Genomic DNA, 16081 nt, shown 5'->3' with positions numbered 1-16081 from the left:
TCCATAACTTCATCACGTCTGCAAAGTCCCCTGTGAAAACGTAGTGAAATTCGCAGGGTCAGGAGATGAAGATGTGGCTATCCTTGGGGCCATTCGTCTTCCTACCCCAGCAGACAGCCCGTTTCCCTCGCCCTGTTCCCAGACCCTGTTTCCATCCAGTCCCTCACCCTGTCCCCACCATCTCCTCCTCATTCTTTCCCCGCATGATCCAGCCACGTAACGATTCCAGAAACACACCAGACAGACAGGAAAAAGGAAGCGTAACGGCCCAGCGGAGCCATGACTTCCCCACTGCAGCGTAACCTCTCTTCTTTTTTTCAAACAGTGCTTTTGTCTCGGGTTGGATTTTCTAAACTCCAAAACAGCCCATTTCCTGGCTCAGAATGTGCCTACAAACAATAGGAAGACAATCATTTTTTCCAGGTACCTTTTAGAAAGGAAACCGTTACGCTGAAACAGTTCATTAGTGGTACAGACACCGGCAAGGTCAATTAGGATACAGCGAAAGGAGCTGCAGCTCCAGAAATCTATCCTAATACTCATTAGGGATGAGCACAAAGATGTGCATTTGTTTATAATGATGAGCAGAAAGCAACCTAAATATTCAAGATTCAGGACTGAATTATGTCTGCGCAGCAGTTCGCTGTGCGGCCTTTAAAGTAACATATACTAATGTGGTATATGCGGCACTAAGTGACACGGAAAATAGAGCAGTGGGATCCGTATTCAGAGCACTGCAACGTGCTTGGTAAACATGCACGATTCTGCCCAGAGTTATATAATAAAATCATCACAGGACTTCGTTTGTATTATTTTTTTGGCTTTATCTGTGGCTTTCTAATTGCTCCACGACAACACAGATTACTAAGCAGTAAAAAAGCTGAGTTATGACAAGTAGGGTTTAGTGGTAACACATACAGATATTTAATAATATATCTCTAGTATATTATTAAATATAATAATATATTAAATATAATATATTATTGAATATAACATAATGACTGAATATAATATTTTTGTTTTGTTTTTACTGCTTTCCCGGAAAGTTCTTCAAGTCTCCTTGTGTTCATTCCTCTTCATTTATCCCATATACATGAATAATTTAAACTTTATCTTGGTTTTTAGCTGTTGTTGTTACCATAGAAGCAGATTTCTTCCTATTCTTCTATATCATAACCAGAAGGAGAAGGTTTTCTACCCTGATTCTGATACATACCCTTGCAATGTAGCATATAGGAACTCTAAAGGCAACTTATACAAAAACTCAGGGGCTGCATCATTGTTCTTGGGTATATGTGTCCAAATTTGGTTCAACCAGACAGAACCTCTTGATGTAATCAACAAATCTTAAACACTAGACAGTGTACGTAAGAGCCAACTAACAGCTGCTAGCAATGCTGCTCACAAGGAATATTACTTTGCCCAAAATGATAAACCTCAGTGACAAAAAGAGAGAGGAAATTTAAAAGTTAGATTTGATAGCACGTGTAAAACTAAGGGCAACAAAGAGCTACAGAATTGATGCTAAGAACAATATCGCCATATTGAAAAAGACTTGAAAATGTGGAACTAGTTGTTGAAAATCAGTAATTTAGTACAACTGGGATCATCTGCCTTCAAGATTTGGGGATTTAGCTATATAATTTAGTAAAACCCCTATAAAATGCCCCACTATGTCATGAATTTGGCTTTTACTGAGAGTCAAATTATGTCCATGAATGGGCACATAGAGACTGTATTTCCCATAAGATCAGAGACCATAACAGAGCGGTACCATGGCTCTTTTAAGCACCTTTTCCCACTAAACGGGCAGAGAAAAATCCCTATGCCCACCCCTCACCTCCACCCCACCCACCACCACTACCACCCCCACCCCCCATTTTCAAAATCACAAATTCTGGCCAACTAGCCTCCAGGCCTTTTTGTTAGCACCCACTACTACAAGACTTTATTAGTTAGGAATTCTCTGACTTCTTCAGTATAAAGTTACTTTACTTAAATAAGCATTTATGAATATCTGCACATGCTCAACACTAATTTGCCTCTAAGGACGTGAGGATAAATGGGAGGCACTCACTACCCTTGAAGATTTCAGGAGTAGTTTATCTCAGGTTTCCATTTGCGGTCTCAGCTCTTCTCAGTCTCCTCCTCTTCCATGCTCCCAATCCCAAATAATCCCCTTGTCCATCATGTCCAATAAACTTTACTTCCTACTGTGGACTGCCTTTCAGATCCCTGACTCCTACTTGAAACAACTCTGGCCCCTCTACTTTGCCCTAGAGAGAGTCTCTACTTCTCACAGTCTCTCCCTAAGATCTAGGTCTTTTTATTCAGGAAACATCTCCTGGTTATGTCCCAGATGAAGCTATTCCCAACCTCGAGTGCCCTCTAAAAACAAAACTAACGCATATCCACTCATTAAGCCTCCTAGTTCCTTGAACACACCCCAAAAGGTAACACATTATGCCGTAGGAAGCCAATGGCATGTATCACCCGTTCAGAAGCAGACATTCTGTCTTAGTCTCTTAACCTAATCCCGCATGCTTTCTGTCAGGATCTTCCCTTAGGACAGAATGAAAAAGGGAGGACCACAGACCCTATATATCTGTTATATGAATTTCAGACCTGAATCAGAGGATCTCTTGGGCTATACTTTTCCTAGGCATTCTCCAGTTCTAGATTTTGAGAAGTGAAATTGCCTAGTACTTGCTGTAAACTGTTCAGAAAGATGGTCACAACAGTAGCCCATCCCATATACCTGTAGCAGCCGAGTTTTCCACTTTTCTCATAAAGCTGTGGAGCCTCCCCTTCAATGAGAATTGGCCCTCTGACTTGATTCTATTAAAAGGTTGCAGTAGAGTGTGGCTCCAATGCCAGGCTTTCAGAGAACGTACAGCTTCTATTTCCATGCTCCTGGACATTCCCTGCTGGAATGCTTCCTTGAGAATACAGCACTATAAAGAAGCGCAGGCTAGTCAAGAAGCCACAGGAAGCCTGGCTGGGGGTGACTAAGTGGTTGAGCATCCGCGTAGGATCCAGGAGTTCGTGGTTCAATTCCCGGTCAGGGCACAGGCCCGGGTTGCAGGCTCCATCCCCAGTGGGGAATATGCGAGAGGCAGCCAATCAATGACTCTCTCATCATTGATGTTTCTGTCTCTCTCTCTCCCTCTCCCTTCCTCTCTCTGAAATCAATAAAGATATATTTTTTAAAAAAAGAAGCCACTGGAAGAAAATCAAGGTGTCCCACTTGCAGCTCCAGTTGAACCCAGTCCTGAACCAAACCTCCAGCTGAATGTAGTCACATGAATTACTCCAGGGAACGGAACAACCACCCAGCTAACCCGCAGAATCACAAAACATAAGTACATTTTAGGACCACTGTCATACAGCAATGAAAACTGGAACCATATTCAAGGCCAATATTTAAAGAACAAAACTGCCAGGGTTTGAATCCCACTTACTCTTCCACTCACTAGCTGTGTGACCTTAGGCAAGGTATCCAGCCTCTCTGTGGAGCTAGGCGGCCACCCCTTCTTCCAAAGGAATACAGTTTTCACTGGGTACACGGCTGGCCAGCTGGACCACATTTCCCAGCCTCTCTCCCATTTAGTGACCACGTGACTAAGGAATGAGAGCAGGATAGCTGCGTGTGCCATCTCTTGGTCTGGGCCTTAAAGACACTGGGCATGCACTTCACGTTCTCTTCCCTTTCTGAGGAACTGCAACACAGATGTGCCCAGCACCCAGCTTCAACCAAGCAAAGGCAGGCCACATCCTAGAAAACAGTGGAGAAACAAGATGGAAGGAACGCGGTGTCCTGAGCCAGCACATGAAAGCGACCTGCCTGCCAGCCTAGATTCACTAGACGACACACAGCACGAGAGAAATACGTTCTGTGCTCTTAAAGTCACAGTATTATCCAGTTTCTTTGTTATGGTATCTTAGTCTTAACCTAACTAATATACCCTCTGTGACTTCCACCTTCTTCCTTCCTCCCTCCTTCCTTTTAAACAATGCTTGAGGTCAATTTGGAATTAATATTCTTTTTATAAAGGGGAAATGATAGGAACATTATAAAGTTATCTAGGGTCTTTAATAATCCCCTACAGAAAAAAATGTCTTGCTGAAGTTGAACACTATAAGATAGTCCAAAACAATGTTGTGCAAGAAAGTTTATTGTAATTTATTATAAAGCACAATGTCTTCAAGGCTACCAAAAAGATATTTTGTGCAATTGTGACTTGAGTTGAAAAGGATTCTAAGAGCACTCATCGCATCCAACCTACTACTGGGCTAAGATTAGTTGTTCATGTTAGCAATGTATGTGTGCGTGTGCATGTGCGTGTGCATGTGCGTGCGTGCGTGCGTGTGTTTGAAGTGTCCAATTTCAATTCTTGACCAAGTGAGGGGAGGTTCTTATTGCAACTTGGATAGTCGATATTTTTTAATTTAGTAATAGTAAATAAGGCAATTGATTTTTACCAAATTTGATATACTACTTAACAGCATAAGACATACTTTCTATTTTGTGGTTCATTCCATTACCTTGGGGGTCAATAGTGAAGACAATATGACTAAATGGAATAAATTTTCCCTTATTGTTTTTGACCCAGTGGAGTTCGTTTGAGGGTCAAATAACTGGAAACGCAGGACTAAAAAGGCAATTTTTATGAAAGAGAATTAAGCACAAGTGCTTTACTTAAATATTTATGTTTGAAAGGAATTCCCTCTGAAATCTCATTTAGAGCTGTCCTTATACAGCAAGAATTTTGGTAAACTTGTCGCAAGCTTTGAACAGATGTGGAACAAGGCAAAAAATGTGTCCCAATGTTATCAAAGTCGGAAAAATCACAGAGCTGTACTATTATTTCACACTAGTCTGCTAACATTCATGCTGGATGACTCATTAGAAGTTTATAAAATAAAAATGGATAAAAAATGCATAAAGCGTTACACAAATATGTTGTTTTTTCATGTTTTTAATGGTTACAGAATTTGTGTTAAAACTGAGGATAACGGCCTGAGACAATAACCATTTAATTCAAGAATAAAATGAAAATAAGCTCAGCTGTGTATTTCTTCATACTTGCATGAGTAGATTCTTGATGCTTTAAGGTCTGTTTTGGCATTTGCAGAATGACAAATGTAAGAAATAAGAAACAAGGGGGGAAAGCCAATACCCAATCTCAGGACATTAAGAATATTAGAATCCATGTAAAGGGGAAAATAAGGCAATGGGAATTCATGTGAAATAGTTGGGATGCATACTGAATAAAAATCAGGCAACTTCTCTTTAGAACTGGATTGTGAGGGAAAGTAGGTGGCACAAAGACCAGATGTTCTCTTCTGCCTAAGAATGGGCTGGAACCACATCTGACTGATCTCGCGCCACCACCCTTCCACTCGGCCTGTGGTGTGACCAGGACCTAACGCAGAGGATCAGAGGCCGAGCAAATGAACGTGGGTCCGCAGGCCAGGTTCCCTTAGCTGGCTGCTGCATTCCTCCTGAGTCTTCCTCCTGGGGATCTGGCAATTCGCAAACCAGATCTTGAGTTGTGGATACAGCTTTTAGGGGGAAAGTTTCACCTTAAAATTAACTCTTTCAGATTACTTAATATTATAAAGAAACAAATTATAACCTAATATGAGGAAACCTGACAAATACCACTCTAACCAAAGTTAACATCATCAGCAGTCAGGCAAACTGGCACCACTCACCTCCTGACATGACACACTGAGAACAACACACCCGGCTCTTACACTGTTCCCACCCAAAATGCGTCACCTGAATCTGATCCTGAGGAAACCTCACATAAACCTAAAGCGAGGAGCATTTCACAAAACACTGGTCTATATTCTTCAAAATGTACACCTTGAAAGACAAATAAAGGCTGAGAAACTGTCCAAATTAAAAGAGATTTGAAAAGACATGATAACTAAATGAAATGCATGTTCTTAGGTTGGATCCTCTATTGAAGGAGAAATTTGCTATGAAGAAATTGGGGGAGTTTTTTAAATAATTTTTTTTTTTCAATGACAACTATTTAGAAATTTGAATGTGAACTGCAAATTATCAAGATGTTATATTTCCTGAATTTGATAAATGAGCTCATTCTAAGGAAATACATGCTAGGTATTGAGACATAATAGGATATAATGTCTACAACACGGGTCGAATAAATACTATGTCTATAAAAGGAGAAAAGGCATAATAAAGCAAATGTGGCAAAATGTTACTAATTGATGGATCTGGATAAAGAATTTATAGGAGTTCTTTGTACTATTCTTGTAACTCTTCTTTAAATTTAATAAATTTTAAAATGCTTAAATGTAACTCTTTTAAAACATGAGGTTATTAATACTTAAAATATAAAAGAAGTTATTAATGTTGGTGAAGTCAATAACTTAGAAAAATGTTTATGTCTTTGCAAACTAAGACTACAGATCATCAGAGCTATTCACTAAACAGTTTTAAGTCTTCACGCACATGTTTGAAATGAAAATTTTTCAGAGTGCTTTTCTTTCATAGTAGTTTCACTGAAAATATCTGAGGATTAAGACTGTTTTGAGTGGATATTATTGACCACCTAACAACCATATTATAATATATAGTGCACTCCAAATCCAGAGTTCCATGGCTCTTCTACATATCCATTCCTTCGGCATATTACTGGGCCCCATTATATATCAAATACTGTACTGCTTATGGGCCAACTCAAAGCCCAAGTATAGTTTCCAATAAAATGCCAGTTCCCAGATGGATATCTCTAGCCCAGGACGCTCTCCTGAGCTGCAATTCCAATTGGGCCACAGCCTACCATATACTTTCACGTGGATGTGTCATAGGCATCTTAACCCGCACATGCCAAACTGCACTCTTGATTTTCCCTTCCAAATATGCATGTCCTCCAGTCTTTCTGTTTCCATTAATACTGAATCCTTCCAGTTGATTAAGGGAGCAACCTGGGAGTCACCTCTGCACGATCCACTTTCCTCACTACCCACAGCTAATCAATTATCAAGGCTTCTTGATCCTATCTCTAACACGTCTTTATCTACCTTTCTCATCTCCATCTAAGAGAGGCAAGTTAGTTTAGTGACTAAAGTCATGATTTACAGAATTGGATTACTTGGATTGAAATCCAAGCTCCAATCTCATAGCTACGTAACCTTGGATAAATTACTTTGCCTCATTGAGCCTCAGTTTCCTTACCTATAAAGTTGGGACCAATAATGGTGTCTATTTCATAGGATTCTTATAGAAAGTACTCATTAAGTGTTAAATATTACTGTCTACCTTGCCACCACTGCAGTCCAAGTAACCATCTTCTCTCAAGTAAACCAGACTTTTATCGATCTTCCTAATTTCACATTTGTACCTCTCTCCCCAATACAACAACTAGAGGATCTTTATTAAAAACACTAACAAAAGGCCCTGGCTGGTGGTTCAGTTGGTTAGAGCACTGTCCTAGACACCAAAAGGTTGTGGGTTTGATTCCTAATCAGGGCACATACCTAGGTTGCAGTCAGGGAGCACATGGGAGTCAACTGATCAATGTTTCTCTCTCACACTGATGTTCTCTCTCTCTCCCCTTCTTCTCTCTCTAAAATCAATAAAAACACATCCTTAAGTGAGAATTAAAAAAAAAAAAATCACTAATGAAGGCATGTCAGTCCCTATGTTCCAGTGGCTTCCCATGGCCCTTGAATCCAGTCTAAACATTTTTCCAAAGGCAATATGCGTGACCTAGCCTAGTGTTTCCCCACCTTTTGACAGCTGAAGCCTTCATGATGGGCAGTCAATTGACCAAGTGCTATGAATTTTAGGTTGATAAAAGAAACAAAGGCTTATCCCAATACTAAGTAATAAAAATACAATTAAAAAATAAAAACAATGATGGTTATGAGAAGTAGAATATTGTTCGCAATTTTTCAACAAGGCATCCAACTCCATGTCACCTCAGATCAGTTTCCATCCACTTACAGGTGGCTTATTTTCTGATATTTTATTTCCAACAAACTTTAAAATCCTAAGTCAGAAGTGAGGACATCAGGAATGGCAATTTAGGACGGAGCTCATAACTGAATTAAACAGAAGATCCAAAACATATAGCTTGAATTTTCACCAATGACCACTCTCAAAGCTCTGTCAGGTGCTAAGTCAAGGAACATATCACACATAAAGGCTGAAAGGTTCGCGATTTGAGCCAATTCCCAGTCCACTCTGACAGCCTCCAATCCTGACAGCATTTTTTCAGGCTCTCCTATAGCACTTAAATGTGATTTTCAAATATACCCCAATAATACAAAATTTTTTTATTTTTTATTTTTTGCTGGGACCGGTGAAGAACATCATCATATCATCATGTGCTGGTGGAAAAAAATCAAACTCTCAGGAATGAAGCCTTTTTTACTGTAGATCATTCTTTGTAACAAATCCCATCATTTTACCCTTAACATTAAAAATCTTGATATGCCAGCTTTCAAGGAATGGATCAGGCTATTTGAGATTCTGATAGCACTAAAATACACCACTTGAAAACATTTCAATAACACAGGGCTGTCATTATCAGACCATCATAAAGAAATATTTTATCTCTTTGCTCATTGCAAAAACTTGTAAAGACCTTTCCTCTCACCCCCAATTTTCCTTCTATCTTCTATATCAATTTTTTTCCTTTTTATTAGGTCATTCCCATCAGCACATAAAACTGTGCTGTTATTCTAGCTTTAAAAAAAAAAAATAGCTCCTTTTTCTTTATTCCTCCCTTAAACCTCTCCAGTCAGGTTTTTGTACCCATGAACTCCAGCAAAACCACTCTTGTCATGATCACCAATGAGAGGAGATTAAAGAGGGTGGCGGACTGAGTGGAAGCTACACTGACACTTTCCTGGGATCAAATTGGAATTACAACTAAAATATAGAAAACCCATCCTGAATAATCAACCGCAACTAAAGACGAGCTGGAGAGCACCCTCATAACCAAGGAGGAAAAGTGGAGACCACACAGAGACGAGTAGGAAGCACGGAGCCGAGAGAGCTGGCTGGGCTCCCACAGGCAGCAGCTGAAGGTCCCAGAGGGATATCTCAGCTGTGGGGGGTTCCCACTGAGGACTCTGGGGCCTAAACCCCAGGCTGGGCTTCCCAGCCAAGAGCACCAGAACTGAGAAAGGTGCCCACATAACATGTAGCTGTGAAAAGCAGCAGGGTTTCTGTCTGCCAGGGAGAGACAGCTGGAAATGCAGGCATCCTCTTAAAAAGCCAACACACAGAGTTTCATGTGCAGCCACTCACCTTGGGCTCCAGCAGAGGGAGGGCAGAGTGGACTAGAGCTGTGTGAGGAGAATCTAGGGGTGTGGGCTCTGAAGGTAGAGCTCAGAGGGCACCCCTCTGGGCTCCTGTGCCGAGTCATCCCCCCATACTGCAGAGGACATCTTTCTCAGGCAGACAATTTGCTGCTTTTGCCTGAGGGGGAAGCAATTGCCCCACCCTGCTAGAAAACCTCTCAGCCCACCTAGAGGCGTTTCTATAACCTGAGGCTCATTAAGAGACTGATAACAACCAGCCTCCCCACCCTGTGGAGTTTCTACAGACTGAGGCTCATTAAGAGAATCAGATTAATCAACCTGCAGGCAGAGGCAGACCTCAGAGTACTTTGAATCTTTGCCTAATCTGCTTCTGGATCTGGGCCTTGGAAAAGCAGACTTTGGTGTGCACTTTGGTCCTGTCCAAATGCACTCAGCCCCATTAGAGGAGACCTCAAGCCCAGGGTTGTTGAGAGCGCCAAATGGGGTACTCAGGGTCAGTCACAAAATGTGTCTGACATCGGCCTGCACCAGAGACCCTCCAAAAGACTGAGAGTCCTAGTAGATCTACCTAATACATAGAAACAAACCCAAACAGGCAGCCAAAATGGGGAGACAAAAAAACAAGCCCCAAATGAAAGAACAAGAGAAGTCCCCAGAAAAAGAGCTAAATGAAATGGAGATAAGCAATCTATCAGATACAGAGTTCAGAATTCTGATTGTAAGGATGCTCAACAGCATGAAAAAAGATATGGAAACTATGAAGGAAATGAAGAATGGCATAGCAGAAATAAAGAATACATTGGAAGGAATAAACAGCAGATTAGAGGAAGCTGAGGATCAGATCAGCAAATTAGAAGACAGGGTAGAAAAAAAAATCACTCAATCAGAGATCCAAAAAGAAAAAACAATTAAAAACAGGAGGACAGTTTAAGGGAGCTGTGGGACAACATGAAATGTAACAGTATTTGCATTATAGGAGTGCCAGAGGAGGTTGAAAGTAAGCAAGGGTTAGAGGACCTGTTTGAAGAAATAATGGCAGAAAACTTTGCTAACGTGGTGAAGGAAAAAGTCACACAGGTTCAGGAGGCACAGAGAGTCCTAAGCAAGAAGAATCCAAAGAGGCCCATGCCCAGACACATCATAATTAAAATGCCAAAAATTCAAGACAAAGAGAGAATATTAAAGGCAGCTAGAGAAAAGCAATCTGTGACCTACAAAGGAGCGCCCATAAGGCTGTCAGATGACTCCTCATCAGAAACTCTACAAGCCAGAAGGGAATGGCATGAAGTGTTCATGGTAATACAAAACAAGGATCTGAAACGAAGACTACTCTATCCAGCAAGGCTATCATTCAAATATGATGGTGAAATAAAGAGTTTCCCAGACAAAAAAAAAAAAAAAAGGCTAAAGGAGTTTATCACCACCAAACCAGCATTGCAGGAAATGGTAAAGGGACTGCTATAATAATAATAAGAAAGAACGAGAGAGAGAAACATAGGCATAAAGAATTAAAATGGCAAAAAATAAGGACCTATCAATAATAACCTTAAGGACTTTAAGGGAGAGATCAACAGCAATACAGTCAGTTGTGGACTTTAACACCCCACTTTCTTCACTGGATACATCTTCCAGGCAAAAAGTCAACACAGAAATAGTGACTCTAAATGGCACACTAGATCAGATGGATTTAATTGATATTTACAGAACATTTCACCCCAAAGCTGCAGAATATACATTCCTCTCAAGTGCACATGGGTCATTCTCAAAGATAGACCACATGTTATGGCACAAAACAAGTCTCTACAAGTTCAATAAGACTGAAATCATATCAAGCATCTCAGATCACAATGGCATGAAATTAGAAATCAATGACAGTAAAAACATTCAAACACATGGAGGCTAAATAACATGTTATTAAACAATGAATGGGTTACCAATAGGATCAAGAAAGAAATAAAAAACTTCCTGGAAACAAATGAAAATGAACACACAACAACCCCAAATCTGTGGGACACAGCAAAGATGTCCTGAGAGGGAAGTTCATAGCACTACAGGCCTACCTCAAAAAGCAAGAAAATTTTTTAGTAAACTATCTAACCCTACAACTTAAAGAATTAGAAAGCTCCCCTATGAAGCTGTCCCGACCAGGGCTTCTGTTTGCTGGGAGTTTTTTTGTTACTGCTTCGATTTCATCAGTTGTTATTGGCCTATTCAGGTTTTCTGATTCTTCCTGATTCAGTTTTACATGGTCCCACTCATATGTGGAATCTAATAATCAAAATACACTGAGGAACAAAATAGATCCAGAGACAAAGAATCATGGAACAGACTGATGGATCTCAGAGGGAAGGCAAAGGTGGGGGTGTGGGTGGTGAAAGATTAATCAAAGAACTTATGTGCATATATGCACAACCCATGAACACAGACAATAGTGTGGTGAAGGCCTGGGGGGTGAGGGGTGGATGCAGGGTGGAGGGATCAGTGGGGAACAAAAGGGGAATATCAGTAATACTTTCAACAATAAAGATAAATTTAAAAAAAAAATCACCACTGACCTTCACATTGCAAAACCCCAGTCAGTTGCCGGTCCTCCTCTTGAATGTCAGCAGCATTCGGCACTGTTGGTCACTACCTCCTCCAGGAAACGCGCTCCTTACTTGGCCTCCTGGACACCACACTCTCTCAGGTTCCTCCCTGTACTCTCTGCTCCTCTTCAATCTCCTTTGCTCCTCTTACCTGAAGAGGTTTCTCCTTTCTCCAGGGACGTAGATCGACATCTCCAGCCCAGCTCTCTCCTGAAATCCAGGACCATATATGTCCCTATTTGCCTTATAGACACACCATCCCCAAAACTAAAATCTTGGTCTTTCTTACCCTCAAATCTCCACTCACAGACTCAGTTCATAGAAGTTCCATCTTCCCAGTTGCTCAGGAAAAAATCTTTAGGGTCCATCCATGACTCTTCTTGCTCTCTCATAACCTACAACCAATCCTTTCGATCATTGGTATGCCCAGAATATGGCCTCTTCTCTCCACTTCCTCTCTGGTCCAAGCCACCACCATATTTCACTTGTATTATTACAACTGAGCTCCTTGCTTTCATCATCCCCTCACTTCCAGTCTATTCTCTTCACAGAAGCCAGAATGATCCTTTTAAAGTACACCCGATCGTATCACTCCTCTGCTCCAACCCTTCTGAGGCTCCGCATCACACTTGGCCAAAATCCATACCATGACCTAAAAGGCTCCTCAGACTGGTGCTCTGCTCCCTGCATCGCTCACTCTGTTCCAGGCACACTGGAGCTCAAACATTTTAGGGATACCCTCACATTAGGGCCTTTGAACTGGCTAGTCCTTCTGTCTGAAATGCCCTTCCCTCACATATCAGATACCCCCTATTAAACATTCGGTCTTTGAGAACCCACCCCTCTTCTCTGGCCAATTATTCTTATCTTGCTACAGTCTTCTTATTTTCCCATAGCGTTTATCACCTATGAAAGTAATTTACATATTTACTCTGTTCGTTGTTTGTTATTTACCTCTTCCCACTAGAATGTAAGTTCCATCAGAAAACAACTTTTTAATCTGATTTGTTCACCACAATATTCCCAGTACCTGGTAAATGCTCAATGAACATCTGTTGCAGAAATTATTAAATCCATGGAAAACTGTACTTCCAGCCATTTCCCCAGACCTATACTATACATTTAAAAATCATATAAACAATTAGTTTTTAGTAATGATTCTAAAAAGACTTGAAGAGCAAGTGTGATATGGCCTTCAGATTTAGACTGGGACTTGAATCCCTGCTCCATCATTTAACCTACCACCTCTGTGACTTTGGGCCTGAGACTGTTTCCATTTAAGAACAGTGGGAATCGTGACACCCGCCACTCTGATTAGTGAAAGGGTTGAATGGATTAGGTGTGCACAGTTTCTTAGTACAGCGTCTAAATAATAGTTGTTCATTAAATGTTAGAAGATCCATCTCCCTTTTCTCCTTCCTCCTTGATTACCTAGGAAGAGTTACTTTCTGTAGCTGTGGAAGGTTGAGCAGGGTTAGAAAAGGATTTCACTTTATATGCCCACCAGTCTGTGACAGACGCTCCTGGAGCACAAGTTTGAGAAGGATTCAGAGGCCTTGTCTGGATTCAGCGGCCTTGTCTGGATTCAGCTGGAACACGCACCATGGTGACATTTACCCTGGCAACATAGGGGAGATTGGGGGCATCTGAACAGAATCTACCACCCTGGACTTAATGGCTTAGCCTACCGCCTCATAGAAGAGCTTCTGCTCCTCAAAACGCTCCTTTGATTCTTCTAGCATAACTGTGAGAGGAGCTGTATTACACCAGCATCGATTGTAGCATTATTTGTGAGGTTAAGGAAAGGCTTAAGGAATGAGTGTCCCTGGTGGCAATGACTCACTCCCCCAGGGGAGGGGCAGCTCCTTTCCGGGCTAGTCCTAGGACAGTATGTTAAGTTTTAGCAGCGCCCAGTGGGAGATTTAGGTCAGAGCTCCTACAACTAGCAGCCCCTCCTGCCTCACACCATACCCACCACGACTAGAGGCCTGACTCTGGAATGGGGGTGACTCGTGATGATGTGCTGAGCATCCTGAATCCTAGAAACCACAGGACATTCCTACGACAGAGTTAAAGCAGTCTCCTAAGCAGAGGTTAATCCAGCATCAGAGTGTCTGAGCCAATTGCATTATTTCCCTGTGTAGCTTCGAGTTTCAAATATAAAAGAAAGAAAAAGCAGAGGAGGAAAGTCTAGGCTCTTTTTTCTTAAGTCACACTAAAGCCGGAAGCAATCGGAGGAGTCAGAATTGTATGCAAAAAATGTTCTGTTGGCATTTGGCAAAATTCATGTGAGCCAAGAAATTAAGATCTCTTAGAAATAGCAGGAAATACCGCCCAACAAAACTTCACCATGTACTGGTGAGTTTGTGTAAACTTGGTGCTTGAGGTAAACCAAATAATTAATGGCTCTGAAACCACTACCCAGTCATTTCACATGGCCCAGGATCCTAAAGTGTAGGCATCGGGTAAAGACTATTTTAGCAAATGGTCTTCATACCACTTCTAAATTCATACCTATAAACCTCTGGCATTAAAGTATATTCTTTACCATTCAACTGGGACAAGTAATCACAATTCTTTAAACTCATGAACCTACAAGGATAACGCTGAATTGTCTCTTTTTTGTAAGATTCTGTTATTCTGCTTCACGTCTATCTTTTAATATTTAAAAAGATTTATTCTCACATGGATAAAGTGATCCATATAATGAGCAGGCTATTAAAATTTTAACTTTCCTGCCATTTTTACTAGAATGTCTCAGACATCTTTCCCTATAAATATTCAGTAGGGTGGGGGGACAAGTAAGAATGATGAAGCATGTTTGAGAAATATAGCCCATGTTCTCAACAGGCTTGGCCATCTTTGCATACTGTCTAATCCGGCAAATGTACCAGTCCTTTGAGTCAGAGGTAAAAGGCTGTTTGCGTCAAGTCTCCCAAATGTCTCTTAAACTGCAGTCCACGTAGCAATCAGCATACACTTAAATATCTGTGTCTGATGGCCCAAGGTTTAGGTTATACATGAACATAGCAAAATTTCACCCTATCCGGTTTCTCAGTTTTTTCTTAAACCAGGTGTTCAGTGGGCTGGGGAATATTTGTAATGTAGGACTACAGGCTGGGCCCACAGTTTGAGAACTCTGTATTTAAACGGTGTACTTACCCCAGGCCACATTCACTGCCTGATCTCAGAGACAATATCAAAGGCAGAACTCCCTCAATGGTCTGCCAAATTTGTATCACATCACATTGTGCTCAAAGGGGCCTTGTTCACTTCAGGGTGGAGTTCTGACTATCAGTCACTCCTTCACCTGCACAGATTTATCTGCCGCTTTCCCACTTGAGCCTATTTTCTAGAAGAAAAACATAAGTTTTCAAATTGCAATTTCATTACCACATATTCCAGATGTTTCAAGTAGACTAGATGAAAATATAATTCTATAGATCACATGCAGTAATGGGTGCTTTCAAATGCTTCAGAAGGGCACTAAGCATAAGCAATTCAGCTTTTGCACTGCTAGCTCAACCTTGACTAAATGAGCCCTGGCTTTCCAAACCACCTCTGACCCCTGGACAGAGCCCTACAAACTCTCTCTGGTTTGGAGTCAGGATGGAGCCATCCTGGAACTTGGGTGCTGCTAGCCCAGCAACTGAGAGAGCTGTGGTCCCAATTTGAATACCTGAGATGGGGTCAGATTGAGCTTGCAGCCTGTGTAACACTTTATAGCACTAATTTAGGAAAAGGTATCCATCTACACAGAGGTAAACCTGTGGGCACAGTGCTTGACAAGTGGGCAACCAAGTCCAGAAGGAAGCTCTAAGAACCAATGCCACCTCACTACATTGATTTCTTCCTCTGTCACAGTGATCATCAATGTTCTCAAAATCCCAGAATGAAGGTAACAAAAATACACAATGTAGATACGTAAGCAAGACATACATGTGTTATTCTATATCATTGAGCATTGGAAGCTGTTTGTTACAGCAACATGACCTAGTAGATACACCGTAACCTGACTTAAACACCAATCCTTCATAGGAAAGATTTGGGGACATTAAGCATCATGGCAAATATAACCATAATCCAAAAGAGAAGAAACCTGAGACTGTTTCTATTACACGGTAGCATACATATGTGGATATATAGAAAGATTTCCCTCCCACCCTCTCCACACACACACACAAAAA

Source organism: Miniopterus natalensis, chromosome 1 (genome assembly GCF_054644295.1).
Source record: "Miniopterus natalensis isolate mMinNat1 chromosome 1, mMinNat1.hap1, whole genome shotgun sequence".
In the NCBI taxonomy this organism is placed as follows: Eukaryota; Metazoa; Chordata; class Mammalia; order Chiroptera; family Miniopteridae; genus Miniopterus; species Miniopterus natalensis.
Note: the sequence above shows the minus strand (reverse complement) of the source record.